This window comes from Pseudopipra pipra, chromosome 3, assembly GCF_036250125.1.
Source record: "Pseudopipra pipra isolate bDixPip1 chromosome 3, bDixPip1.hap1, whole genome shotgun sequence".
Taxonomy (NCBI): Eukaryota; Metazoa; Chordata; class Aves; order Passeriformes; family Pipridae; genus Pseudopipra; species Pseudopipra pipra.
This window is the reverse complement of record NC_087551.1, coordinates 109,868,060-109,895,757: the sequence shown is the minus strand read 5'-3', so window position 1 is coordinate 109,895,757 and position 27,698 is coordinate 109,868,060. Positions and strand designations below refer to the sequence as shown.

At 42.5% G+C, this 27,698-nt stretch overlaps 1 protein-coding gene and 1 non-coding gene across 2 annotated transcripts in view; both read right to left on the bottom strand.

Annotated features, from left to right (window-relative positions):
- Positions 1 to 27,698, bottom strand: part of EVA1A (eva-1 homolog A, regulator of programmed cell death) — a 212,955-nt gene that overhangs the window by 76,203 nt on the left and 109,054 nt on the right. The gene's annotated exons all lie outside the window — the stretch shown is intronic.
- On the bottom strand, positions 5,047 to 5,118 carry TRNAC-GCA (transfer RNA cysteine (anticodon GCA)). Its single transcript has one exon. It is a non-coding gene; the product is annotated as a tRNA-Cys (tRNA).

The following is a 27,698-nucleotide window of genomic DNA, read 5'->3' as shown; positions in this document are numbered from 1 at the left end:
CACAAAGGAGAGAGAAACAGAGTCCCATGGAGGTACACACTTCTTGACTCAAGGGGCTCAACAAGGAGTGTTTGCTCTGTGGGGAACCCACAAGGCAGGAGCAAGGTTTCCCAAATGAGGCTGCATCATGAGCCCAGAACTAGAAATGCTCACAGACCTGGAATTGCACAGGAAAACCATAATGTGGCAACAAAAAGGTCTTCACAAATAGGAAACTTTGGTAACTGCTGCTCTTAAGGGATTTAGTTAGATGCTTCTGATCATGTCTTGTCAAGGGCTAATTGTTTTCAGTATTTCAGAGTTGCATTTCTACTCTTAGGAAGGTGATGAATTTGAGCAAGAGGCTTACTATATAAGAAAAATGTCAGGAAAAAAAACCAGGACAAATAAAACCTATCTGACATACCTGAAGCCTATAAGTTTTGCCCCAACTTGTTAGTGGATGACAAACTATTCTCCATAACTCCAGCAGGCATCAAAACTGGTCATTGCAAAGAAGCATGGTCATGCTCTGGGAGAAATAACATGAATCCCTCCATTTATAACACAGCTCTTCTTGGGTTTTAGCCATTAATCATTGGCCCATCTGTATACCCAGAACTCAGCTTTGCCAACATGTCCTGGACTCTAAGATTCCTGAATCAAATATCCCTTCTTCCTGACTTGAGTACAGTAACATTTTAACCTGAAATCTCCAGTGCCTCAGAGAATGAATCTTTCTTTCCAATATGCAGTAGAAGAGCTGACAATGAACGCTGGTGCTAAGCTCCCATACCTGCTATTTTTGACCAATGTCTGTCAGGTTGGGCTGGATAGATAAATACAACTATGGGACAGGTGTGGACATAGAGATACCTGATAAAAGAATCTCATCCAGCTGAGAACATCATGGCACATCAAGTCTCTCCTCCACTGTCTATTCCAGTTTCCTGAAGAACTCTGAAATTCTATGCCCTCACCTTTGTTGTCTGCACTCAGGACATCTCCAACACATAGTCAAGGTCCAGAAGAAGAAAATGGTTAGCAACTGTGATCCTCTGAATCAGTGGAAATAGAAAAAAGTGTCTCATCAAAATGGTGGAATGTATTTGTTCAGGAAGTGCAGACTACTTCAAATGTCATCTGCTTTCACTAAAGGTACGTGGTTCAATTCTTAAGCATCTCCTATGTGAAATAAAAGTACAGCTACTGCTGCATAAAAACAATAAAAAACATTTCTATAAATATATTACCAACCAAGGGAGGGACAAAGAGAATCTCCATCCTTTATTGGAAGCAGGGGAAAACATAAAGGCAAAGAATGAGGAAAAGGCAGAGGTACTCAATGCCTTCATTGCCTCAGTATTTAATAGCCAGACCAGTTGTTCTCAGGGTACTCAGCCCCATGAGCTGGAATACAGGGACAGGGAGCAGAATGAAGCTTCCATAATCCAAGGGGAAATGGCCAGTGATCTGCTATACCACTGACACATACATGTCTATAGCAATCCACCTGAGGATACTGAGGAAGCTGTGGGAAAAGCTCACTGAGCCACTCTCCATCATTTATCAGTGGTCTTGGCTAACCAGGGAGGTCCCAGAAGATTTTAGGTTGACAAATGTTATGTCCATCTCCAGAAGGGCCAGAAGGATGATCTAGGCAACTACAGGCCTGTCAGCCTAACCTCGGTGCCAGGCAAGGTTATGGAACAGCCCATCTTGGATGCAATCACTTGCATGACAATCAGGGGATCAAGGCCAGCCAGCATGGGTTTAGGAAAGGCAGGTCCTGCCTGGATAGTCTGGTCTCCTTCTGTGACAGGTTTACCCACTTAGTGGATGAGGGAAAGGATATTGTTTACCTGGACTTTAGTAAAGCCTTTAACAGTGTCTCCTACAGCATTCTCCTGGAGAAACTGGCTGCTCTTGGCTTGGATGAGTGCACGGTTCACTGGGTAAAAACTGTCTGGATGTTCGAGCCCAGAGTGATGGTGAATGAAGATACATCGAGCTGGTGGGCAATCTCCAGTGGGGTTCCCCAGGGCTCAGAGTTGGGGCCAGCTCTGTTTAGTATCTTTATCAACAGTCTGGACGAGGGGACCGAGTTCACCCTCAGTCAGTTTGCAGCTGACATCAAGGTGGGTGGGAGTGTTGATGTGTGGGAGGGTAGGAAGGCTCTGCAGAGGGATCTGGACAGGCTCGATCGATGGGCCAAGGAGACCTATATGAGGTTCAACGAGGCCAAGTGCCGAGTCCTATACTTGGGTCACAACAACCCCCAGCAGCCTTACAGGCTTGAGGCAGTGTCTGGAAAGCTGCCCTCTGAAAAAGGACCCAGGGGTGCCTGTCAGCAGTGGCTGAACATGAGCCACCATGTGTCCAGGTGGCCAAGAAGGCCAATGGCATCCTGGCCGGTATCAGACAGAGTGTTGCCAGCAAGAGCTGAGGTACATGGTTTAGTGGTGGTCTTGGCAGTGCTGTGTTAATGGCTGGACTCTGCAAGGTCTCTTCCAACCTAAATGTTTCTACGATTCTAAAATATGTAAGAGGATACACATTTCACAGAAGTCAGACCACCTTAAAATCCTATGAAAATAATATGCTGCACTTAATACACTCCTCTCCAGAGGGGAGGTTGTAAAAACAACAGTTGAAAGATGCATGATCATTTTGCCTAATGCACTACTGGAAGATATTCCAATGCTCGTCTGACAGGTGCAGGAAAAGAATGGAAAACAAAACAGTTCAGGCTGGGTCAGGTGATCTTCCCAAAGATTTCTCCTGCCTCTTCTCTCAAGAAGCACATACCCAAGAGATTCTGTATGCAAACTGCTGCTCAGAAGGGAGTATGATACAATAATAAAAACCAACAGACACATCTAGAATAGCATTAAAAATTAAAAGCCCTTAGTGAAATCCAGTAGCTGCTGTATGTATGCCCCCGGCTCACTGCAACACAATGCTTTTCTGAAACTTTGGGAAGATTTTAGAAGGAGGTAAATAAGTGGATGCTCTCCATACATCACATACATTAAAAAGGGGGTAATCATCACAGGCTTGTCTGCTGCACACCAGTCCTGGGCAAGAACACAGAACATCTGTGGCAGAGCTCGACCAATAAACAATTAATATTCGTCAAAAATGTGTAATGGAAAAGGAATCTTATTAATTAATCCAGTCCTAGTTTTGATGAGCCTGGTTGAAAAAAAGTAATAGGGTTGATGTAACAGGCTTCTGAAGAGCACCAGAGTTGAATTATTGAATAATAAACTTGGCTGGTTTAAAATAAACATAGTACAGTGTAGATGAATTGGAGACCAGCTGATACCTTTCCAAATTAAATAGTAAATGGCAAATGTTCACTCAGCAACTGAACTTTCAATCCCATACAGATGCTGGCTTACCAGGTGCTGTTTATTATTTTTATTGCTGGCATGGGAGAAAAAGTTAAACTATTATTTAGTAAGTTTGTGAAATTTTGGGAAGTGGTATGGAATAAAGAGGACAAGAAAGCAAAACAATCCAGAGAGGAATTCAATAAACTGCACAGAGACAACAGTGTTTTGGGACAGACATGTACAGAGTTCTGAAGGTAAAATTAAGAGATCTTGTTTCTTAAACATGAGAAAGGAGGCCAGAAGCAAACTGGTAAAAGTCTAGCAAGGGATAGAATCTAAGTGGTTTAATACAGACGTCTTCAGCAGCATAATGCATGTACTAGAGATGTAATATCAAGTAGAAGAAGCAAAGAAATTATATCACATCCCAACCTGGCATTGGCGCAACTGCTGCTGATGTTCGGAGCCTATTTCAGAGGCTTCAGGTTCTATGGAACTAAAAAGAATTGAGGGAAAAGACACAAGAATGAGTGAAGAATCAGGAAACTTCATTCTGGAGAAAGATATGCAAAGATTTACCTCTTTAATTTTACAAAGAAAAGACTGAGACATTTCTTAATCACAGATTATAAGTATTTTAAGAGAGAATTAGAATTAGCTAATGAGGTTTCTTCAGCCTTAAAAGATCAGCAATGGCCAATAGCTAGAAGTTAAACCTAGACATTCAAAACAGAAATAAATCCAGTTTCTTTGACAGTTTTGCAAGGGCTGTGGGATACTTACAGTCACTGTGAATCTTCAAACCAACTTTTTAAAATTTTCTCTCCAGTTCAAACAGCAATTAATTTAGGAAGGTATTACGTCCTCTTGGTCTCAGTAACCTATCAGTGAAGTGACAGGGCTTCAGATGCTTCTGTGGGAGGCTATTTTACAACCTTATAAATGTCATCTTTGGGAAAAGTTTCGTGGAATTCTGCATTTATCTTTAATACACTACTAATGGACCACTCTGAGTAACTGATTCCCTTGTTTTCTGTTCTCATCAAAGCACAATTTAAATAATGAACTTTCAGCAGATAATAACACCTTTTCTAATACTTGCAAAGAATAATCAGAGAATTAATCAAGTAATTAATTCTTAGTTCTTAGTCATTCCTCCTACTCAAGACCCAAACCAATGTTCACTTAAGCACAGGGATATGTGAAGAATGTTACCTTCAGCCAAGCACTGGAGAAGGAGGAGATTTGGCATTCGTGACCCTCAGACTGCCATATTTTGTGGTATCTGTACCCAAACCAGAAGACTTCACAGAGAAAACTGAGATTCTTGCAGGGGCTGAAATAAATTGTGTTCCTATGGTTAACACTCCTCTCCATCATCATTTGCTTTTTGTCTGTGTCTTGTTATTTTAGTTACTCATGCTTTAATGTGCCTCCTAATGTCAATCCTGCTATTCAGTGTCGAAGCACTGAGTATGTTTCCTTAAAACCACGAATCATAGAATGGTTTGGGCTGGAAGGGACCTTAAAAATCATCTCATTCCAGCCCCCCTGTCATGGTCTGAAACACCTTCCACTAGACCAAGTTGCTCAGAACCCCATCCAGTGTGGCCTTGAACACTTCCAGGGATGGGGCATCCAAAACTTCTCTGGGCAACCTGTTCCAGTGCCCCACTACTCTCAAAGTAAAGATTTTTTTTCTAAAATCTAATCTAAAAAGCAGTTCCTGAGGGGGCACCTGGAGTTGAACCAGGGACCTCTTGATCTGCAGTCAAATGCTCTACCACTGAGCTATACCCCCTGACTAAGAAGCTCTGCTGTGTAAATTAAACTCATTAAGACATTCACTGCCCCAGGGAGTTCACAACATGGAATATAAACCAGCCTTGTCAAGCTGATTGCCTGTGAACTGAGTCCAGCACAGACCATCTCACTGTATTTCTTCCTGAGCCTTGGTGGTGTAGGAATGGGGGGCAGCACCACAACACCTTATGGATTAATAACTTCTGCTGAGCCTTATAACTGGACAGTACCAACCAATGCATTGTGAAATGATGGCAAAATTGCTCTGCATTTCCTATAACTCTCTCCCTGCACCTCTTTTCAGATATGGAAGGTGGTTACCTGTCCAGCTCCTTTTGTCCAGATGCACATAATGAGGCAAGCTGCACTGCCCCATCCCTTTTCTTAGCCAGCACCTGCCCTTCTCCCCTCAGCAGGACAGCTGAACACTCACAATCAAACTCAAGAGGTAAAGATAACCCAGTGACTCTGGGGACTGAATCTCCATGTCAAGGCAGTGGTGATATTCTCCAAAGGACAGTCCTGAAGTTCAGCTTTCCCTGAGTAAATCCCAGGCCTCTGGAAACAGACTGGAAAACAGTAAATTTAGCAAGGAAACACAGACCCCACAGCTCCCTATTGCTTCACCACCCCTCTGTCTGAAATATTTAATAGTATCTAGATACTTGCTAGAATCACAATGTATGTTCAAATACCAGGACAATTAAACAGCATGGGTCAGCCTCTGGTATAGAGAATCCAGTGTGAATGAAGTTGGACAAACATTAGATAAATAAGTAGGAGAGGCTGAATCCTAGTGGAAACTTTGCTCTAAATGATGAACCTCATGGACTGAGATTTCCAAGTGAAGGATCTACAGATGGGTGCATTCACTGGGACTCTCTAGGTAAGACCCCCAAACTGAACTTTTTGACATCTTTTTCTGGGATTTTGATTCACCCAAAGTTTGTAAGGTCAAAAGTTGTCAGTGTTAGTGCTTTGGAAAGCATGATTTCTCTCATGATGAGCACCATCCCAGCACTGAGCTTATATCATAGCCAATCCTCCTTCCAAATCATTAATAAGGATCCTAAACAAAAACAATTTAACATTGTTCCCTGCTGTTCCCCTGAGGTATCTCCCACCAAGTGTTGGCATTTATTCATCACTATGCATTTCTAGTGCCTCCAGCCTGTTTTCAGTCTGGTTTATAATCTTCATCTCCAGTCAATCTAAATTGATTTTTCAGCTCAGTCTTCATGAAATAATATATTAATTGTCTCAGTACATGAACAGACATCTTATTTACACGGATTAAATGACCACATTTTATTCATCTATTTGGTCTGCAGTTGGATCAAACTAAGTGATTATGTCTGGATTTGCTTCTTACAAATCTATGTATATATCATTCATGTTCCTTCTCAATGGTGAAGTTAACATGTGTAGAGGGTCTGCATACTTCCCACATGTCACTAAAGGAATCCAATTAATAACTAAAGTGTTCTTTGAGTCACACAGAAACCTCAATAAACTTTTCTTCACCAGGGAAGAGGTTTGCTTTAACTGCTTACAGATTTACTTTGTTTGGTCTTTTCTCCATTATTCCATTCCAACAAAATTCACTCCTTCCTTTTTCCATCATTTACATTCTGTCTTGGCAACTATCTTGAGAGTTAGTTAATATACATATGGCTGATGTGAATGCATGGCACAGCAAATTATTCTTCTTTCCTTATTTAGACTCTTTTACTAGAGATAGAAGACAAATTTATTGGATAGTTACTAGCTCTTTTAATGACTGCTGTTTATTTGTAAAGAGCAATACAACGTTTTCCTCTGTCCTCTGTTTTTCAGAGATAACTATGTGAGCCAGTTCCTTGACTAATTGCAAGAAAACCAGCAGGCAGATCTGGTTTCCCAAGTTTCATTTCTAACATTTTTCTGTTTTCCATATCCCTGAAAGTCGCCTCACAGAGGTTGTATTCTGCCCCATTCCCAATGTATTCAGTTAATGTTAGCATCAGGAGATATCACAGAGATTCAATAAATCCAGGAGTACTTCAAGTTCTCATTCTGTGGGGCTTCCTAATGCTGTCAGACAGTTTGAGGTCTAAAATGGGATGAAAGGAGACAAGGCGAGGTAAATATGTCACTTCCACTCACAGCGCTTTATGGATGTTTCCCAACTTGGTGAAAGCCAGCTAACCCACAGGAAGTGCAGTAAGGTATATGGGCACGTAAAAAAGTTAGTGCCTACTGACACCCTTGGCAAAGACCAGAACTCTTTTTCTACCACGTATATGGGGTGACCCCAGTAATAAGAACAGGATTCTGGATCAGTTTAATGTCTGAATCATCAACTTTTTGTGATTTAAGGGGGGGGATCATGGTCATGAAGAAAGAACTCTTCATTTCTTTGTGTCATTCCACTAAACATAAATATGAATTTCCATCAGCAGACATGAAATAGTTGTTTCAACAGAGTTCTTGAAGTTTAGAGACACACACACCCCAAAAAACAACCAAACATCTGAGCAGGAAAATGATGTAAACTGGAGAAAATTAAGTGTCCTCTACAAGGGCCCTACCCTTTCAAAGCAAACAAATTTCTCCAAAGAGTGATGAAGAGAGCAGCTTGTTCCAGCTGCCCTATGACTCAGACTGGCATGAACATTGCATCTGGCCAGAGCAGCTCTGGACAACAATATGGGGAGAAAATACAGGCCAAATACTGCCTTGGTTCAGAAGATGTGAAACTTTCAAGAAACTGAACACCAGGTTATTGAACATTTCTGGCTCCCTACTATATCCCACCAGTCCACATACCTACTGCACACATAGGCAAGCGAAGCACAAGCTCAGATATGATGATATCCAAGCAGCTTACAACAAATACAACAGTCACAACTGTCTCTGTAAGACTCCTATCTGAAAACCTCATCACTTACTTGGGTTCTGAAAAGAGAACTGAATATATGGTGAAGATCTTCAAAATGGCCAGTCCTTTAGGGAGCTTCAACCTTGGGCTGTGGATCCTAAGAGAGGATCTCAGAGAGACCCAGTTGTGGAGTCCACCAGCGTTTGTTTTTTGAGATGAGAAAAGCAAGACAAAAGGATCAAAATGGACTAAATAAGTCTTTTGATATCAGCATCTGTGACTGTTTTGCTATCAGCATTGTGGCACTGAATTACTTTCTTCTGCTGTCTTGCCTAAGACCTATTAAAATGAGAAACAGCACTTCTCAGACAATTTGTTAAAATCACTTCAGGTCTCTGAGTGACATTAATGATCAGTGACTGAGGGTGGAGTGCAGCGAGGTGAATGGCATGATGAGTTCTGATTACAGCATCCACCTTTCTGGAGAATTTCTATCTGAGCACTTACATGAACTCTCAATACACCTCATCACATCCTGCTCTTTACCTTATTTACCTTCATCACTCCTCTGCAAAGTATCCTCACATTTCATTTTTTAAATACAGAGCTGAAGCAGAGAGAGAACAATTGACATAAATTGACTTGTCTAAGGTCTGCCCAGGTCTCCTACACTGAGGCAGGCAGAGACCTCCCTTGTACTTTTGGAGCTGCAGACAAATCTTACGGGTGGTTGGTCCTTAAGGATATGCTGAGAGCTCTCCTGCTCCCTTCCCTCACAACATCCTCTATGTTACCAGACATTGCAAAACTTTTCATGAGGTGGCAGAACAGTTAAGGGCACAAGTACCAGTGTCAGACCTTTTGAAAGTGCTTCAGGTTTGGTGTAGTGCTCTAGGACCTGCCAAATTTAGAGACTCAAGAAGATTTTTGCAGAAGTATTCACTGAGACAGCCTGTCTCCACATGTCTATCAATAATGGTCGTGTCAACACTTCCAGGCTAGGATCTGAAGGTACCCTCACCTGCTGTAGGGTTGCTAATGGCCATTATCTGGTTCATAAATGGGGAAAGTCAGCCACAGAACAATAAAACAATTCTTCTGCAGTAACTCATGGATCAGAGCTAGAATATAAAAAAAAAATGAAATCCTGGCTCAAATATCCTATATTATCTACAGAGTGATTGAACTGCTCCTCTTAGAGTTCTCTCTTTCATTCTCTTTCCATCAGCCCCACCTTCCTCTCATTGCCAATCATGTCTCTCATTGCTATTGCCATTTCCCTTCCTGTAGCCTCTTCACTGTTCTTATCCCAGCAATGATCCCTTCCTCACAGTTCTGCTGCTGTGCCTTAGGTCTTTCCCTAAATGTCATTGCATCAGGCTATCTCCCTAGGACCAGAGCTGCTTCTCTGGAGGGGAACATGCATCTGTTGGCTGGAAAGTAGCCAGCAAACCCCTGTTTCCCCCAGCTATGCTTCAGGAGGATGATGAGTGGTGGTGTCAGCAGAGAGAAGTAAGAAGCCTTGGCTGCATGTTCAATACCTGGAAGCAGCCCCTAGTCATTGGAAAAAGGATCTGAAGAAGGAGGGTTGCTCTCCCTGGCCTCACCCAAATGATGTTTTATTCAGCATGAAGGAGATGTTGACAGAAGGATCTGTGTGTCCCCATAGATGAGAGATTCTTGGCTGGTAGGGATGTGCCTCCACCAATCACCTCCACTGCAGCAAGAGGGTAGGTAACTATCTGAGGCTCCTGCTCACCCACAGCCAGAGGCTGATGCACAGCACTCCAGTCTGCTCATAAAAAGGGCTGTCAGGAAGAGCAGAGGAAGGACACAGGCAGGACAGCCAGGTCCCCTGGGTTATGTGTAAGGAATCAGGGTGAGAAGTAGGTTTAATCATGGCATTGCTGCTCTGATTTGAGCACATGGGAGGTTAAAAGTGTAGTTTTCATGTAAACTTATTTTTGAACTCAGGAAGAAGGGTTGGACTTACTATTTGTGATCACATCACTGATCTGCTCCTTGTGTCTATGAATCCACAACATCCTCCTCCAGTGCACCTCTCTCAGGATATACTTCATTAGCTTAGCCCAACTACACACAATTTGCTCTCAGAACACACAGTGGCCAAATAATGGGACTAGTATGGCACAAAGCTGCAGAGAAATGGGTTTGAGCAGAGCACAGGTACTCTCCAAGCCTGTCTTCCCAAGCATTGTGTCTCCAAGTGATGAAATGCAATGCTATCAAATATCATGACAGAAAGCATGAATATGTAAAACATGAGGGTGCCTCTTAAAAATAAATGTTGCTCCATGATCTTTTTCCCAGGAGAAGGAAGTTTCCAGAGTGTTGGCTCTCTGCGTGTGGTATCACATATTGCATGGTCTGTTCCATATAAGCTCTCAACATATGCTACGAATCTGCCTCTGCAGTACAAGTATTCTAAATCAGATGCTTATGCCTTCTTCTGATCTTTTGCAGTCACACGTACATGCATTGGATTTTGCCACAGGCTATCCATCATTTCTCCCTTTCCAGCATCTGAAACGCATGACCCGTAATTTGGTTTTATGTGTGTTTTACTGCAGTTTCCATATAATCACACAGGAAACTTTAATTCTCACCCTATGAGCCCAAGGCTGTAGTTCTAATCCTTGTCTTTCAGAAGTGTAATGACTGTATGTCTGATCCTCGACAGCCTGTATTTCTCACAACTGAAAGAAAAATCAAATTCCATTGCAAGCAAAGCCTTACCCTTCATGATCATAATTTTCTACCTCCTACCCCAAAGTAACATCTGAAGCCATTAGGCATTGTCACACTCTGTCTCCAGACTCTCCAGATTTTACCTGTGGACTAACCACAGTGGTCCTGCATGAGGTGGGCATTTTCCATCACCGTAAGACAGACAACATCACCCTGTAATGACCCACGACACACCACGAGTTTGTGTTCCACTGGGCCAGGACTGGGGATGAATAAACAGATTCTCTGTATCAAAAAGACCAACCGCTAATGCAGGTCATGCAGAGATGAATTAGGCACAGATTTCCTGCAGGCATGGCAGGGAAGGTGCCTCATCCACTACAGACCCATCATGTCTCAAGGCTTGCCCCTCTCATTCCTCCTTCTCATCCCTTACTACTCATTCACCAGGAATTCACTATGCCCATCCCTTTCCCCATCCCAGACTGTGAGTGGCAGATACAGCTGGTTGGCATCATCCACATTCCAACTGCCTCTGTCTAAGGCCATAAAAAGGAAAAGAGGCTGTGGGTCACCCCAGCCCCTGGCTTACCCCAACCACTTACCAGCTGCACAAACCCTCCTGCCTCAAGGACTGCCATAATTTGGCACAACACTCATCAGAACAGTGCTGTCTGTACACACTCGTGTTTATTACCTCACCGAGTGATCCTGATTCCAGTAGGGCTCACCCACCACCCTCTGACATCATGTTCCATGTGCCTCATCCTCTGCAATGGCACATTTCTGCTTATGGTCAGGGAATGTGACTCCTCCAGGAGGGCATATCCCAGGTAAAGGGAGATTTCTAGCACAGATATGTCCTTGTTGGTTGGGTGAAAAAAGATGGATGATTTTTTAGGTCTCTGGAAAGGGACTGACTGGGAAGGGGTGAAAGGGAAATAGTCTGGTAAAATACCTGCCCTGTGTACGGAGCAGATGGCACAGAGGCATCAGAGAAGCCTTGTAAAAAACCAGTTAAGCTTTAGCCACAAGCCCTTTCATCTGCTTTGAATATAGGCTATATCACCTTCCAGCTGGGGCTGGAAAACATCAGGTCTGCTCTGCCTACAGGGCTTTGTGAATCTGTATGTTCTGAACTCCTGCCAGGAGTAACTTTGGTGCTGGAGGGATCAGTGATGGGCCCTGTGCAGCGCATCCGTAAGGCAGTGACTTATCCATGGAGGAGGGAAGCTGGGGAAATTCCCTCCCACTCTAAACTATTTCTTGGCTCTTTACATTAGTTATCAGCCCTTGGGAATATATTTTCCTCTCTCCCTACTTTTCTGTGGTCTGCATTATCATTTGCTAAATAATAGCGTGTGCTATTTATCATGAGGTCTGCAACCCTTATCCACTCCAGGGAGTTTGCAACTAAGTCACAGCAATAAATATTCTGATATTCTATGGGCTTTAAAGCACTAAGAGGCACACAGCTGAAATTATTATCTTGGAGCCTTCAACCCTTAATCTCACAGTGAAACACTCGTCACTAAAGGCAGGGAGGATGCACACACGAATGCAAGTTGTTTATACTCACAGCAGATTCAGACTCAGGCTCAAGTCTGCTTACTAATAATGATGATTACTTTGGCTCCTCTGGTTTCATAACATGTTTGAAAGGCTCAGGGAAACCACATTATCTGCAACTCCCTTTCAACAGCATGTTTGATTCATAAGAGCTGCTGGGCAAGCAAAGGAAAAAGGGTGTGTTTGTGGATTGGGGATCAGTTATAATAATATCATGGTGACCAAAATGAGCACCATGGTCTGCAATTACTGCTGTTCCTCTATGTTTATTGCAGAACAGAATCATCTGAGACCTGACTCAAAACCTGTTGACCTGTTTGCAGCAGGTCCTAGGACTCGCTTGGACAAGACATCCTCTCTTACTGACCTGCTCTGCCCACCATGTTCAGGGAGTTTGGACTTTCTCCCTGCAATAGCTGTTACCTATGAAGGGATTCAAACCTTGACTAGAAAGGTTACTCAAATACCTCCATATTTCTGAGTCCCAAAGCCCCTTTCAGAGTCATTCTCTGTTAATGATTAGAAATGCTCCAGCTTTTCTGGCTGTGGGATCTGATCCCAAGCACCTTCAAAGCAAATCAGAGTTCAAACTCAACTGGGAACATTTAATAAAAAGTTGGCGGGGTAATTAAAAAAATGAGTTAAATGCTACTAGAATGTACATGTCCAAAGGAAACACTGGTCTGAGGAGTCTGTATTTTTCAAAGTTATCAAATTAGCCCAACTTGGTTTCCACTGCCAATCTAATTAATGGTGGATGTTGTCCAACAACTTCTTTTTAGCCTTCCAAATAAGCTGAGAAATCATGGACAAAGTCATTAGTATCAGAGAGAAGACAACCCCCTGCCCTGAATGCACCAGACAGAGGTAAATGTAGCAACAGTGTCCTGGGTGTGGAGGGAAATGGTATTAGCTGGTTTTGCTTTGTTTTGCAACAAAAACAAGGTAAATAACTGGACAAAAATATTTGAGAACAGCCCAAGACCAAAAAAATGGGGCAACTTCCCCTGCAGTGCCAGGGTACAGCCCTCTCCTCTGTCCGTCTCTTGCTCTCCTACTATCAGGGCAGCCAAATTTCAGAGTTCCCTGGCCATTCCCTGGCCAATGCCAGACTCACTCTCCACCACACAAGAGCCAGACAGTCTCAATACTTCAATACTTCCCCTGTAACAGACTTTTTTGCAGTCCCATAGGCCTTTTTGGCAGGAAAGCTGTGCTGATTTGGAGCAGGGATGTTTCTAAGCATGCCAGGCTCATGAATGCCATATCCTGTTATCCCAGAAAGACTGAAGAATAAACAAAGAGGTACTGGAAGAATAATGATCAATAAAACTCCTTGATCTGAAGTTCAAGTCCAGGACACATCTATATTAATAAAATAAAGGGACCAAGCACTGCTTTGCAATTGCACACATGTTGTGACTAACAAAATTTCCAGAGATATTTTGGCCTGTTCTCCACCCTGGCATGGCCCAGGGGACAGCACAGCCAGGGACTTTTCACTGTAGCTACTTTGAGTATAGAGAGTTTCTCTATTCAGATGCGGGCCATGCCTTGCCACTTGCCCTTAGGGCCAGGGAATGTTTTCATTGCACAAGTGCAGCCCATGGGGACTCTCTCCAGAACAGAGTTAAATGTCCAAACTGACTGTCAAGTGCAAGGGATGCCTCAGGTCATAGCTACCTCCTTGACATATTCAGACTCAACCCCTGCCCTCTGTGCTGCCTGAGAGACACAAAGAGAGCAGAACATGCTGGGATCTGCAAGTTGGGGGTGTTTCCCCTGACACAGGGATTTCCTACCAGTGGGCACTAAATCAACACCAGAAACTCCCAGGACACCTCTGTGGGGCAGGGACAGTGGAGTAGCCAAGCATGGCACGCTGTAACACATCCACTGGCAGATGGTTCTGGTGGGTTTGGAGCCAGCTGGAAAAGGCTGTAATTAGGCTGTGTAGGCTTTTGCCAAAATCAGGGCTGGGTAGTCCTTGGAGAGCCTCCCAAACCACGGGGTCTAGTTGGAAGCTGCAGGCACTAAACCCTCTACTTTGCTGGAGAGGAGAGTTTCCCTGTGTTACTAGAGGTGTGCACTCCACTGAGGGGGCCCTTGTCCCTTCCTCGGGTGACACAGGTTGTCCAAGGAAGCAGCTCCTTGTGGGCTTGGCCATAGCATGTACTCCAAATGAGGCAGGGCCTCCTGTGTTTGAACTGGGCTGCCAGGGTACACACAGGATAGCTGGGCAGTCAGAAGGCAGGAGGGGTGTGGAGGTACTCACGGCTCTGCTCGTGTCACCCCAGCTGCTTCCATGTGGACAAACACCATACAGAGCTGATAGAACCAGACCTGTGGGAGCATTCTCCATTACTAGAGTGCATAAACATCACCAGGAGTTTTGACTCTGAGACAAGCTGTTATTCTTGTGTTGGTTTAAAGCATTTCTGTCTGGAAATCATCATGTTTTCAATGTTGTAGACTCTAGCTCTAATGCCAAACCCTTGCTTCTGAGATAGGTAAGTTTCCACTGAAATAAAAGATTAGGAAAGATTTTCTTTTAACACTAACTGGCAAAAGGAAATGCCCTTCAGAAGGACATCTTCTGATGTCTCAAAATAGAGAAACGTTTTTCTGTGCGTTAAGAAGGATAGCGCTGCCATGTCCATTTTTGGGATCTGTTGTGTTCAAAGATGGGTAAAAACAAGAAATAAATAGCAACACTAGCTTCTCTCTTGCATTCTTGCTGTTCTCTACAGAGACAGCTGCCAGAGCAAGAAAACTATATTAGGACCACTGTGTCCCTCAAAGACAAACCCTTCCCAGAGTTTTTTTCTTTGCACAGCAACAAGAAGCTGGGGAGTCAACATATAAATGTCCACATGGGTATTCGGTGTGTGAGCTCCCATTATTGTCAGCACTGATCCAAGAATAATTCAGCTGGTCAAATACCCATGATCCGGTTAAATATGACTGTTGAGTGCTTTTGAAAGGCCTTAGGCTGAAACATCAAAGGCAGATTGTGTAAATATTAGGCAGGATCTATAAATAAACCCAATTGTCTAAAATATCACTATATGTGTATATATGGGCTACTGAGCTCTACATATCTAGTCAGTACAAAAATAAGTTTCCTTGGCTACACCAAGAGCTTTGATATCTCTGGACAACTACATTCAGTATCACAATCAAAAGCTGAATCCCATCCTGCAAAACTGGGTTCAAACCCACAGAAAGCTAAGAACTCTTCAGAAGAGACATTATTTACCCAAATCAAATATTATTGAACTACATACCTAATTTTTTACTTTTCTGGTAATAAGACAGGAAACTGTCAAAGACTAATAAGTTTCATAAAAAGAAAAGATTTGAAGCAATTTAGTAAATTTAGAATCAACAAGGCACTAGAATTCACTTAGGCATCACGAGGTTTGAAGACTCAGGAAAGTAATGACAAATAGTTTTTCAAAATATGTCAGTGTGTAGCAAACACACTCAAGGTAAGAACTATCTAACCTAACTTTAGGTGTCAACAATGCAGATATTCACATCTGATCTAGTCAGAGACAAACACTTGTAAGGTACCTGAGATATCTACTTCAAAATGAGATGAACTGCAACCTAGAAATTGTCTTTTTCTTTTCATATACTGACTACAAAGGGAGGCCAACGTATCTAGTCCATATGTAGCTGATTATACTGTAGACGGCTACATCTGGTCAGCATTAGAGAATGTTTAATAACATACCTATTTGCAAATGCATTCCTATTCAGATCAATACGTCTGTGCACTCAATACTCCACCCCTCTACTCACGCTCCAGCTTGCTAGTCCAAACCTTTAAGTCTTGAACTTCAAAGTAGGTTCGACCCAGCTATGCTGAGATCTACAACTTTCTCAGTAAGGTCCCTCAGGAAAACACAACTCACCAAGCCAGGACAAGATACCTGAGACGCAGCTGGAGACACACTGTTCCTTTCCAGGAAGTCTGCAGAGGAGCACTTCCAGAGAAACAGAGAGGAGTCATTACAAGCCCCTTCACTCAGGAAAATATTTTTGCCCTAACCAAAATGTCAGTGCTAATGATGAAATACATTTCCTTGAATAAAATCTGCTCAAGACTTCAGGAAACAAATTTACAAAGAGTGGTCATGCCAAAAAGCAAAGCAGTTTGTGTGAACCTGAAATCAAGAGCCTCACATGTGTAAAGAGGAGGTGAAGCTTTTTGCAGACTGGGAGAGGTAAATCATTTTTTGCAGCAGTCTAGCTTTAGAGGCCAAAAGCCTGGCTCAGCCATGAGTGTGTCGGCGTCCCGAGGTATGGGCACAGTTTCTTGGCCAGCTGCAAAAGGAAGGTAAGTCAGTCAGCCATCCAGATCTGTAAAGCAGCAGCTCACACAGTTATTAGAGGCCTGCCTCCCCATCTGGAAATTAAATGCAAACATATGCATATGTCTAAGTGTTGCTTAAGAGAAAATCACTACCCTGACAAGGCTGAACGGGAACAGGAAGGAAAGAAAAGCAGAAAGTACAAACCAGTATCTGTGCCCTCCCCATTTAATTTTCTTTACTGTCAGAGGCACCTTCATATTTAATTAAGCACAACTTGGAGGACAAAGAATGATGAGGTAAGGAATGAAAGAAAATCAGTTTGTTTGTTAATACTGTAACTGGCTAAGAAATATCTGACAGAAAATTTACATTACACGCGTTCCAAGTCCAATTTACTAGGGGGCTCAATCCTCTCAAAAGAGAGCCACAACACAACACCAACATCCTATACTTCATTCTTCACTGATACCCAAGGCATCTGCAGAAAGTTTTGATCATTTCTAATAGCACAGAGGAGAAAATCTGCCTTTTTAACTTGTGGGAATCAGGTACAGCTTTCACACAGCAGAAATCAGAACCTTTGATCAATATACAGCACGTTAAAAAATGTGTGTTACTATGTAGTCCTGGGATAAACCCCAGATGATTTTTTTTCACTACAAAAAAAAAAAAGTAGAGGGGAAAAGACTTTAATATTAGTTATTTTTCACAGTAATAAGTATTATTTCTTCTTATATTATAAGAAGAAACAAAACAAAGTAAGATAAACATGAGACAGTCATTGAATTCATGACTGAGTGACAACAATGGACATGTCAGGCAGGAGCTTGACACCTGATCTTTCCGAAGCTTCATGTCAATAAAGTTCAACAACAACTGTAGGCACTGAAAGCAAGGACTCATCATATCTGTGTGATCATGTCTGCACTCATGCATAAACCTAAACCCCACAGGAGGTGGTGAGGCTGCTGTTCTCTCCTGCCAGATGCTGAGCAAACAGCCCCAGGACATGGGGTCTAACCACACAAGGCAGGAGGAAGCCCGGTGACGCCCAAAGAGCTGGTGATTAATCAGGGTTAAGCAGAAAGCCTCTTGGCCTTAGGCCACTGCCCCTCCACAGGGCCATGCTTGGCCAAAAATAGAGGCAATGCTTGCTGATAAGGAAAAGGAGAAAGAGATGTATTAGGGGGTTGCCCTTTCGCAAACTGGTATTTTTTTTCTAATTTTTCATGTACCCTTGTAAAAAAGTAATGTCTTGCCCATTCCAAGAGATATTTTTTAATTCTAAAGGCATACTGCAAGAATTTCATCAAATCTTGAAGCAAATACATATGATCTGGGGACTAAATAGTCCAAGTCTTCAAGTCCCATCTACAGACTGGTCTTTGATATGTTATCTCCTGGTCTCTGCAAGCTATGAGCATCCAGGCTGGGGCAACTTTTGACCAGCTAGGGAACAAGTTTGCTGGACTCCAGATGGAGCTGCATAACAGCCTTCTTCCCCTCCCTGAGGCTTCACCGAAATGGAGTGACACCCATCAAAGGGACCTCCAAGACTCTGCCCTCCTGCCTTTGCTCCTTCCCCTGAAGGCACTGACACCAAGGGTCCATCTTCTTGGATTAACCAGCCTCCAGAGGCTTTGCAGGCAGCTGTGAGATGGCTTTCATAGATAAGAGATGGCCCAGGGTGGGCTCATGGGTTAGGAATTTAGTTAAATATCTTTGACAGGGATCTAGTAGGATTTGCTTTGTTGTTTATATTATGCAGTATCAGTAATCCTTAAGGCCCCAGGCCTCTGTATCTGTAAAGCTGGAAACACAACCAGCCAGTAAGGGATGTTGATACTGTTCCCCATGATCCTGTTTTCCCCATGCAGAAATGCTTCCCTACTCTGACATTCAGAAATTGCTATATTCTTTGTCTCAGTTCGCACAGATGAGGGGTAGTAAGTGAAATACTGAGCAGCAGGATACTTGTGACTGAAACTCCAGAGAGAAAGTCAACTTTTCTTCACAGGTAATGGTGCTGGTCCTGTTTGATGCTGAAGCAACAGTCATTGCTAACATATGGCAAAGAAATTGTAAGTCTCTGCTGGACCTCAGGGAGTGGGGTAAATAATCATAAGCCTTTTCAGTGTTTGTTAAAAGATTCAGGTAGTTGTGGAAAAAAGACAATTGAGTGACTGGAGAGGTTGATTTATGAGGAAAGATTAAAGGAGCTGAAATGAATGGCTTAGCTAAACAGTGACTAAAACAGGACATGAAAAGTAGCCACTGTCAACAGTATTTGAAGTGACTGTCTGAAGGGGCATTAACTGTATGGGTGTGGATACTTTAAATAAATGGAGGTCACAAAAAGGAGGTAGGAAAAGTAAATGAAAAAAAAATGAATGTTTAGGGAAGTTTCCTGAAGAATAAGGCAGCAGGGGTGTAACTTCCATGGCAATCTACTCCTCACTGTAGGGTGAGGTGCCCCACAAAAGGTCATCTGCACTGAGCAGACATTACCCAGGGAACTTCTGGGAGGTGTCTGCTCTTAAATGTCTCACTGGCATCCCTGTCTCTAAGCACAGTGTAGAGTTGATCAGACACCAAGACTATAAAAGCCCATTCCAGGACCTCCACACAACCAGAAGAAAAAATATTCATGCCTTGGGCCTCAGAGATCAAGCAGGAATGAAAAAAAATGTCCAAAGTGGATGGGAAGAGTGGTTCTCTGGAATTCTGTTATACCACTTAAAGATGAAATGGGGTAACCTGCAGAAGGTTGCCTGAGAAGGCATTAAAATGTGAGCCTCTATGCCCTACCACTTGGTTTCTCTTGAACCCTACTTGGTCTCTTCCAGACAAGAACTTGAACTGGAACAGGAGAAATGCTTTTTAGTGATACATGGCTAAAGATACACGGGTTGGCCATCATTCAGCTGTAATAAATCATATAATTCATATAAGGCACAGCATCCTCCTCCTGTGTAGTCCATGCAGGACTAGTTGGTTTGATCATAGAGAGCCACAGCTCAGGTTCAAAACAGGAATAACTTAGAAACTAACTTGCCACATCCTGTGCTTTCTTTTCACTTCATATAAGAAAGGATTGGGCAGGAAATCCTGCATGGTAAAAATTCCACCTGGAGAACAAAGCATGGATCTACTCATCTGACAAAGCCACCACAAAATATACATTGATGAGACAGTTGATAGTTCTTAGTTTCAGCTCCCATGACAAGAACCCTTGTGTAAATGTTGTCTCCACGCATAAAATGAGATTAACACTTTGTCCAAAGTTTGGCTGGCCCTGCCTGTGTAACCACTAAATTACTCATGGCAGGAACCATTTCTTAGTAATCGAGTGCATTGCACAACCAGCCCTTGCTCAGGTAACACTCATAGAATCATTAGTGCACTTCCCAGCAATTAAATACACATTTGATCGTAGAATCATTTAAGTTATAAAGGGTACAAGGAAATGGCATTGTCTTGATACATTTTCAAAAAGCAAAGGTAAATATATACATACATATATATATATGTTATCCATGCAAATATATCTTAATTGGTCGTGGTGTCAAACGCTCCCTTTAAATTTGATTTTATGAGTGTTTAACTGAGCTGTCAGCAATCTCCAGTAGCCTCCAGGCACTAATGAGTTAACATCAAGGTGTCAATGCTTCTGGCATTAACCTCAATTAGGAGGAGTTAGGGTGATCACTGAATGAAGGGTCAGTCATTCATTGCTGAGACATTCCTATGGCTGTAGCCTACAGCCTCCTGCATGAAAGGGGCTGGCAGACTGTCTGCCTACCACCTCCCCAGTAAAGAAGACTCATACCTGGCAGCATTACTGTTAATTACTATATTTGAAACCTGTACAGGTCTTGACAGGCACGGAGAATCAGCAGTAAACCTATTTATGAGGCTATTTAGTGAGATTCCCAGGTAAAATGTAACCTGTGGTAATAAAATTATAAATACTACTTACTCATGGTCAGAATTTTTAAAAGACCATCATTAATGGCTTCAGTATGTCAAAGAATAGAAAGTTTGTACATCAGGGTTAAGCTTACAGAAAAAAAAAATCACCACATAGATAACCCATGTAGCTTTCATTCTGCTCCACTTACCCCTCTCCAGACTTCCTGAAATATTTCCTTTAGGTATATGGCATTCAGATGTCTTCTTGCACAATCATTCTCAGGTAGATCTGCTTTTCTGGGGTGAAATCATGGATGGATCACAAGTGCTTTCAAGGCTGTACCCTCCCTGTTCAATCATGGAGGTCTCAGGACAGCCAGGCACAGCCCTCTGGATCCACCCCGGGCCTGAAATCCCTTCTCTAGATGGCAGATTGCTGTTCAGCCTCAGGGACATGTGCGTATTTATGCCAGAGGAAATCATTCAATGAACAAATCTGTTTAGAAACCTCAAAGGTTTGCAAGTCAGCATAAAATCTCGGTTATATTACAGTTTTTTGTTACAGTTATTACAGTAGAAATTCTGGGTCCATCCTAAAGCATTCTTAAATTTCTAAATTCATATAACATATGGAAAATACCATAATGCAAGTAAAAGTCCCGCCCGCCTCCTTCACACCCTTGCCATCACTCACTCCACCATGACAGACTGACCACCCTTCCCTGCAGTCTTACCCTGTAACTTTTAGACCATAGTCCTTACCGACTAAAACAAAAAAAAAATATTAAAGATAGAGATAAAAGGAATAAAGGCCTCAGGTGCACACACCTTGTGAACAGTTGGGGTCAGAAGTTGCACAGTACTTTAGCTAACTCTTGATGGGACTCTTTTTCCATAGCAGGAGCTCTGTGTGCCTCCCAGAGGTGGAAGACCACAGCAACAGACTAGCAAAGCTTGCCTAATTGTAAGGCTGCACTTGCCTTATAGCTAACTCTGCTTAGGATCATCATAAAAGGTGTCCTTTGAACTCCCTCTCTGCTTCCTCCATCCCCATCTTCCTTCCTCCCCATCCCCAAGGCAATGATTTCTATCTCCAGGTCTCCATTTCTTCTCTACAAGAATCAAAGAGCTTTTAAGCCTTTCCCTTGAGGTGACAGCATTACTTGCTCCTCCTCCACCTGAGATGCAGAAGTTCTCCTTCCTCAGAATATTTATCTACCTTAATCTGTGTCAGACACAGGCTCGTTCTGCCCTGGTAATGAAGAGTTGCTGTGTCTGGGCCAGCCAGGCCAAACGTGTTCGGACTCTCCTGGATGTGTGATTCAGATCAAGCCACAGCGAGTTGTGCAGCAAGCAAAGACAAACAGGAGCAGCACAATGACAGCCTTCAATTACATAATTTACCAAGCTTCATCTTAAAATTAATGAGGCTGTTTGCACCATGTCACATTTCACATTCTTGTGCAATCACTAATGTTAAATGTAAAAAGCTCTTTATCCCTGTAGCATATTCCTTCTTGGTGTAGGATGGTACCTGTTATTAGCAGGTACCTCCAACCCCACAGTAAAGTGTGTGCCCCACTCACTTCAGCACTGGTCAGCAAAAGAGATCAGCACTGGTCAGCAAATCTTGCCTTTGCCCTCAGGTAATCCATGATCTCCAACAGACCTGTGCATGTTAATACAACACCACCGAAGATGATAAAGCTTCATCAGCCTTGAGCTATGTGGTCACCCATCACAGTGCAGTCATTAGTTACATTGCCACTGCTTATTTAACAGGTTCTGTGAAGTGTGATGAATTCTGAAAGTGAGGTCTAAGTTTCTGAAAGGAGAAACAAACTCCTTACTTTTCCTTTACCTGGATGGAAACATGCAGAAGTCTGGAAGGATGTTCAACAGGTCCATTCTATTGCAGAAACTAGAACAGATGTTACATCCCCAATGTATCTACTCTACTCACTCTCCCATATCACCAGCGCAGTCCCTGACAACAAATCTGGCCTGAAGTCCAAAAGAAGAACAACCTGAAAATCAGCTGAAGAAGTCAGCAAATCTACTGATGCCATCCTAGCTCCTGGAAACATTTAGAGAATTTATAAAGGTGAAATGTAGAAAGTGGACCTCAATCCCACGCAAAACCAATTTAACAGGAAAATCCCTCTCCACACCCAAGTGTAGAGACTGATATAACCTTGAGCTGAGGTGCAAGAGACTGAGCTGCTATTTGAGAACTTTTTTGACACTAACACTCCTGGCTACAGGAAATTTCTCAAGAGCTAAAATAAGCATCATGTTCCTCTCTTATTTAGATAAATCTATAACAATTGGAGATCTGTCAAACAGTGGGAGTGGAAGCCGATAAATGTAAGGAGAAAACACTGGTATTATCATCATGTGACAAAGAAAATTTTGACCAAAAGAAGCCATCTAACCAGTTCATAGGATCATGGAATCATAGAATGGGTTGGGTAAGAAGGGACTTTAAAGATCATCTAGACCGGGTTGCTTAAAGCCCCATCCAACTTGGTCTTGAACACTTTTAGGGGTGGGATGGTATAGATATAGATATTGTAGATAATGTTATCCACATGTAGACAACAGTGTGTCAGCTAAGCACCAGAAGCTCCCTTTATAGTCATTACAGGAGAACTGTCACTTCAAATATGCAGTTCATCTCTTTCAGGCACTTTCTTTAGGATGAGATGATTTGTGCCTCAAAAGCAGCTGCTTCTCTCCATTACCTGTAAAAAGTATTTTTCTCAGATGGGAATGTCTACACTATAAATCTCTATGGCTTATGTGTCTACACATGATCAGATGAATCCCACTTCATGAATTTTTCATTATTTGTAGTCATTACATGAGGACTGGATAGCTTTTTAAAAAATACTCTATAGCTAAGGAGAAGCACAGGCTTGATACAAAAATTACTGGACAAACTTCTCTTATCTTAGGAAAATAAGACAAAGGATTTGAACAGATGTCCTAAACCATCTCTGAACGTAATGTCTTGACAATAAAAGTAGCCACATAATGGGATTATATCATGTCATTATTCTGTTGTTTATTTGGTAGGTCAAACCTATGTGGCTCTGAATTTCAAATCTACATTTGTGAGTTCTGCTTCACAGCATGATACAAGAAGTCCAGTTAAAGAAACATTATCAAACATTATACATTCAGTGTAACATCCCTAGACTGCTTAAAATGTTTACTTGTTTGTAAATTTTATTTCAATTTTTGAAGAAAGAAAGTTTGCATTACACATTCTGTGTCTCTCTTTCTCTGGCAAGGCCCTGTCTGCATTGCTCTATTTCAAAGAGATGTAAAAGGCTTTTGTTTTTTCTTAGAAGTTTGGAATTGCTCCTTTCCTACTCCTTTTCAGATCTTGGAATTGCTTTTTATAGCAACAGAAAGAGGTTTTGCAGTGATAAAAATGCATTTTTTACATTCATGAATTCATACATTTTAAGAGCAGAAGGAACCATTACATTCATCCGGCCCGAGGCATTGATAGATTTACTGCACAGGAGCTAATGGACCAGAGCACAGTCCTTTGAGATGACAGTAGAGAATTTGTGCAGCTTTTTAGCCTCCCTCCTCATCACCATCATGAGGGCAACCACGTCAGAGCTCTCTTGTCTAACACAGACCCTGCCTCTAGTCCAGCTTGAGAGAAAATTTATTTAAACAAAACATTTTGGAGAAAGACAGACTGCTTTCCCAAGTACCAGAGAAAGCAAAAGTCAGCACACCCCCACAGCCCCAGAGCACCTCTACCACCTCTCCTTGACCTTCTTTGGTCTCCCAGCAGCACCAGACACCCCAAAACAACAGTAGCTGCTGTTCCTACGCTCAACCTTTGTTCTCTACCTGCACAGTTCTCTCACTGGGGTGTGAAGCGCTTGGCCCCTGGGACTCAGCTTATTGCCTCATAAAGCAGGATGGCAGGATTATTAATGTAGCAGAACTGCAGGATTTTCCAGGCTATTTATGAGTTACCATGGCAGTTCATTAGCTCTCAGCCCAATGAGCCCTTTCTGGCGAGCATGAATCACGCAGGAGGCACGCACGCATCTGAACGTATCACAGATATTCACAGATATTCACATCAAAAACACATCCACGGCCATTTTTCCTCCATTTTGTCCAGAATATATCTAACAATGGCACTAAAAAGTCATCAGTTATCAGGACCCATATCCAACCCACTGAAACATGTCTAGATACAAAGAAATTCACAGTCCCCATCCTTTTCTTTTACTCTCATGGAACCATTTCTGACCAATGCCTGTATTTAAAGAACAGCAGGTCCTTACCAGAGGGTTTACATCAGCAGCCTTCAGGGACTGCACAAGGAGGCGGGTCTGGCAGTGGGGACAGTAGACACCCTGACTTTCAAGTGCTAAAAATAAGGTTTCACTTTACACACAGACAAGTCCCTCATCCCCACTCAAGGAAAGATTTGAGAAAATATTTAACTTTCATGGTAATTATCCATAGGTCTTAAAATAAAGCACTTCAATGCTTCCTTGAGTCCAAGTGGCACTATATGTGTGAAAAAATTCTACAGGTTTTAGTGCAGTGCTGAGTTAGGACTTCAGCATATGCCAAAAAAACAAGTCTAGCAAACTAGAGAGGAAAGAGGTATAGAGAATTAAAGGGATCCTTTGAAGTTAATAAGTGGACAATTAAGAAAAAGGAAAAAGTCAAGAGCACAGTAACTTTTATCAGTAAGTGCAAAGCCACTAGCAAGTTACTCTCAGATATTACAAATACAATGTTTTATACCAAAGAAAGACAGAGAGACAGGAAGATGGTTGGTGGAAGAGAAAGAAAGAAAAGCAAGAAAAGCAAGCAAGCAGGCAAGAAAATCTGTTTAGTCTTTGTTGCACTATTTTTCTCACTTGCATTAATTTTTTATTTCCTTTTACCCTCTAAGATTTTCATGACATTTTAAAGGAAAAGAAGAGCTTAAATTTTTATATTTGCCTCTAGTTAGAGTTGCTACACTCAGAGATCAACCTCACAATGCCTTATGAGCTTCTCAGAATTAACTTGCCTTTTCCCTTTGAAAAAATAATTAATGTATTTATTAGTGCAGTAATGGAACCCACATACTGGAAATTCCCACCTTCCACACCATCCCATTAGCTAAATCTGCCTTTGGGCCAAAATTTTGTACTTCAGCTCCTGCCAAGGTTAAAGTTTGGAATGTTTTCATGTTGGAAGATTTTTCATCTCTTTCCTTGGCTGGGCTAATGGGACCCTACTGCACATGGGAGATCACTGCCATTTACTTGTTTGTTACTTGTTTGTTTCGATCATACCAGTTACATACGGTAACTGGGGGCATTTCCCTCTCAGCCAAGTGATGCCAACAGGCGTTGAGCCCAAGATGCAAAGGATATAATGTGATATGGAGAACTGCTGGCTTGAGACATTCCCACTGGCTGGAGTAATTACAGCAAATATTTTAAAAATTATACAGCTGGGTAACAAGTTAGTTGACACCTTTATTTAAGATGAGATTCATCAACAAAACTGTGTATGTATGTCAGGCATTCTCATGTCCAATAAAACGTGGAGGCTAGAGGAATAAACCTCCAAGAAATAAAGATATGGCTTAAAGAAAGAAAAGCTTTTGCCTCATCCATTTACCACTTGGAGATCTGGAACGGGGCTCAGCTTGTGCTGTCAAGTTAGAGGAGAACAGTCTGGACTTGCTGACCTGAGAGACCCTTGCAGATGTTCTCCTGCCAGGACTGGGAGATAAGTCACCTCACCAGCTCATCCCTAGGCTGTCCACACAGCCAACACCAGCATTAATCCTGTCACAGGGTCCATCTCAGCAAAAGAGCTGTGATTTCTGCTAACAACACCAGTTTTCAGTTAATATTACTTTTTGTCACCTCATAAGTTACTCCCTCAGCAGATTTTTTTTATGAGTTGCTATCAGAAGAAGACATATTAGTCTCTTTACAGCCCTCCCCATGCTTCAGCAGCAAGAGCAGAGTCCAGCTGCCCTGTCCCCATACTTACTGTAGTTTCTCACAAGGGAAATCTCTGTATCAAGGTTGTCTCACCCACACTGCCATGTCCCCCCCTGTGCTTGCTCTCACCACCTCTTCTGAAGCAGCACAGTGGGTCAGCACTGATCAAGATCACATTGCAATTTTTGTCACAGGTAAGACCAGTGACATGGTCCAAGCTGCTGAAAAATGGCAGGACATTTCTGCCACAGTCTGACAGACAGGGAGTGACAGACAGGACCAGACCGATTGCAGTGCCTGATCTCAGGGAGTGATGAGGTCACCTACTTGAAGCAGCAAGAAGAAGGGTTGAAGTGATGCTCAAAAAATCCATTTTTACACCCATCACATTTCTCAAGCTATGCCAGGGTCATTCTGCATTTTTCACTGCTCACCAAAGCCACATCCTTCATTCCAGGGGTCACATGTTTCCAACTGCAAGGGGGGGGAACAGGTATCTGTATCTAGATAAAGGCCACAGGGAAGTGCAATCACATTTGTTCATCAAAGCCTGTCCCCTTTCACTCCCACAGGTTTTGTGAAAGTAGGAGAGCACCATACTAGAAGCAATAATGTCTGAAGCTTTATGGAAACCTGAAACAAAGAGATATCAAACAGGAGGTTCACTACACTACCATGCCCTAAACCATAAGAATATCAAACTGCTTGGTTTTATCATTTCTTCTAAAAGAATGCCAGGACTTAGTTCTGTCTGACACAAGCAGACAGGACTGGAATTTGATTTCTTGTTTATTTGGTTTTCACATTTTGAAGGATTTTGCTGTTTGAGGCGAGAAATATGTGTCTGTTGATCACAAAATCCAGCTCAGAGACATGTCTGAGATCATGATTTTGAAAAGGAGTCATGGCCACCTTCAAAGGACGAGGCAGATTTCACCCACGGAAAAGCAAAACATGCCATTTTGTGCTCTCAAGCGTGACTCATTTCCTGATGCAGTTAGGCTAGGACTAGGAAAGCTAAGGTCAGATTAAGAGATCATTAATGTCTTTTGTAGTGGACTTTGAGACCAGGATCGCAAAGCCAGAATAAGGCTGTTGAGGCCTTTGAAGAAGAAATCCTCTTGGAAATACATCATGGGGCTCTATTTGTTTTCCCTGGATTTTTGAGGGATGGAGCTCCTGTTTTGCTGCACTGCCTTCATTTCTGTCA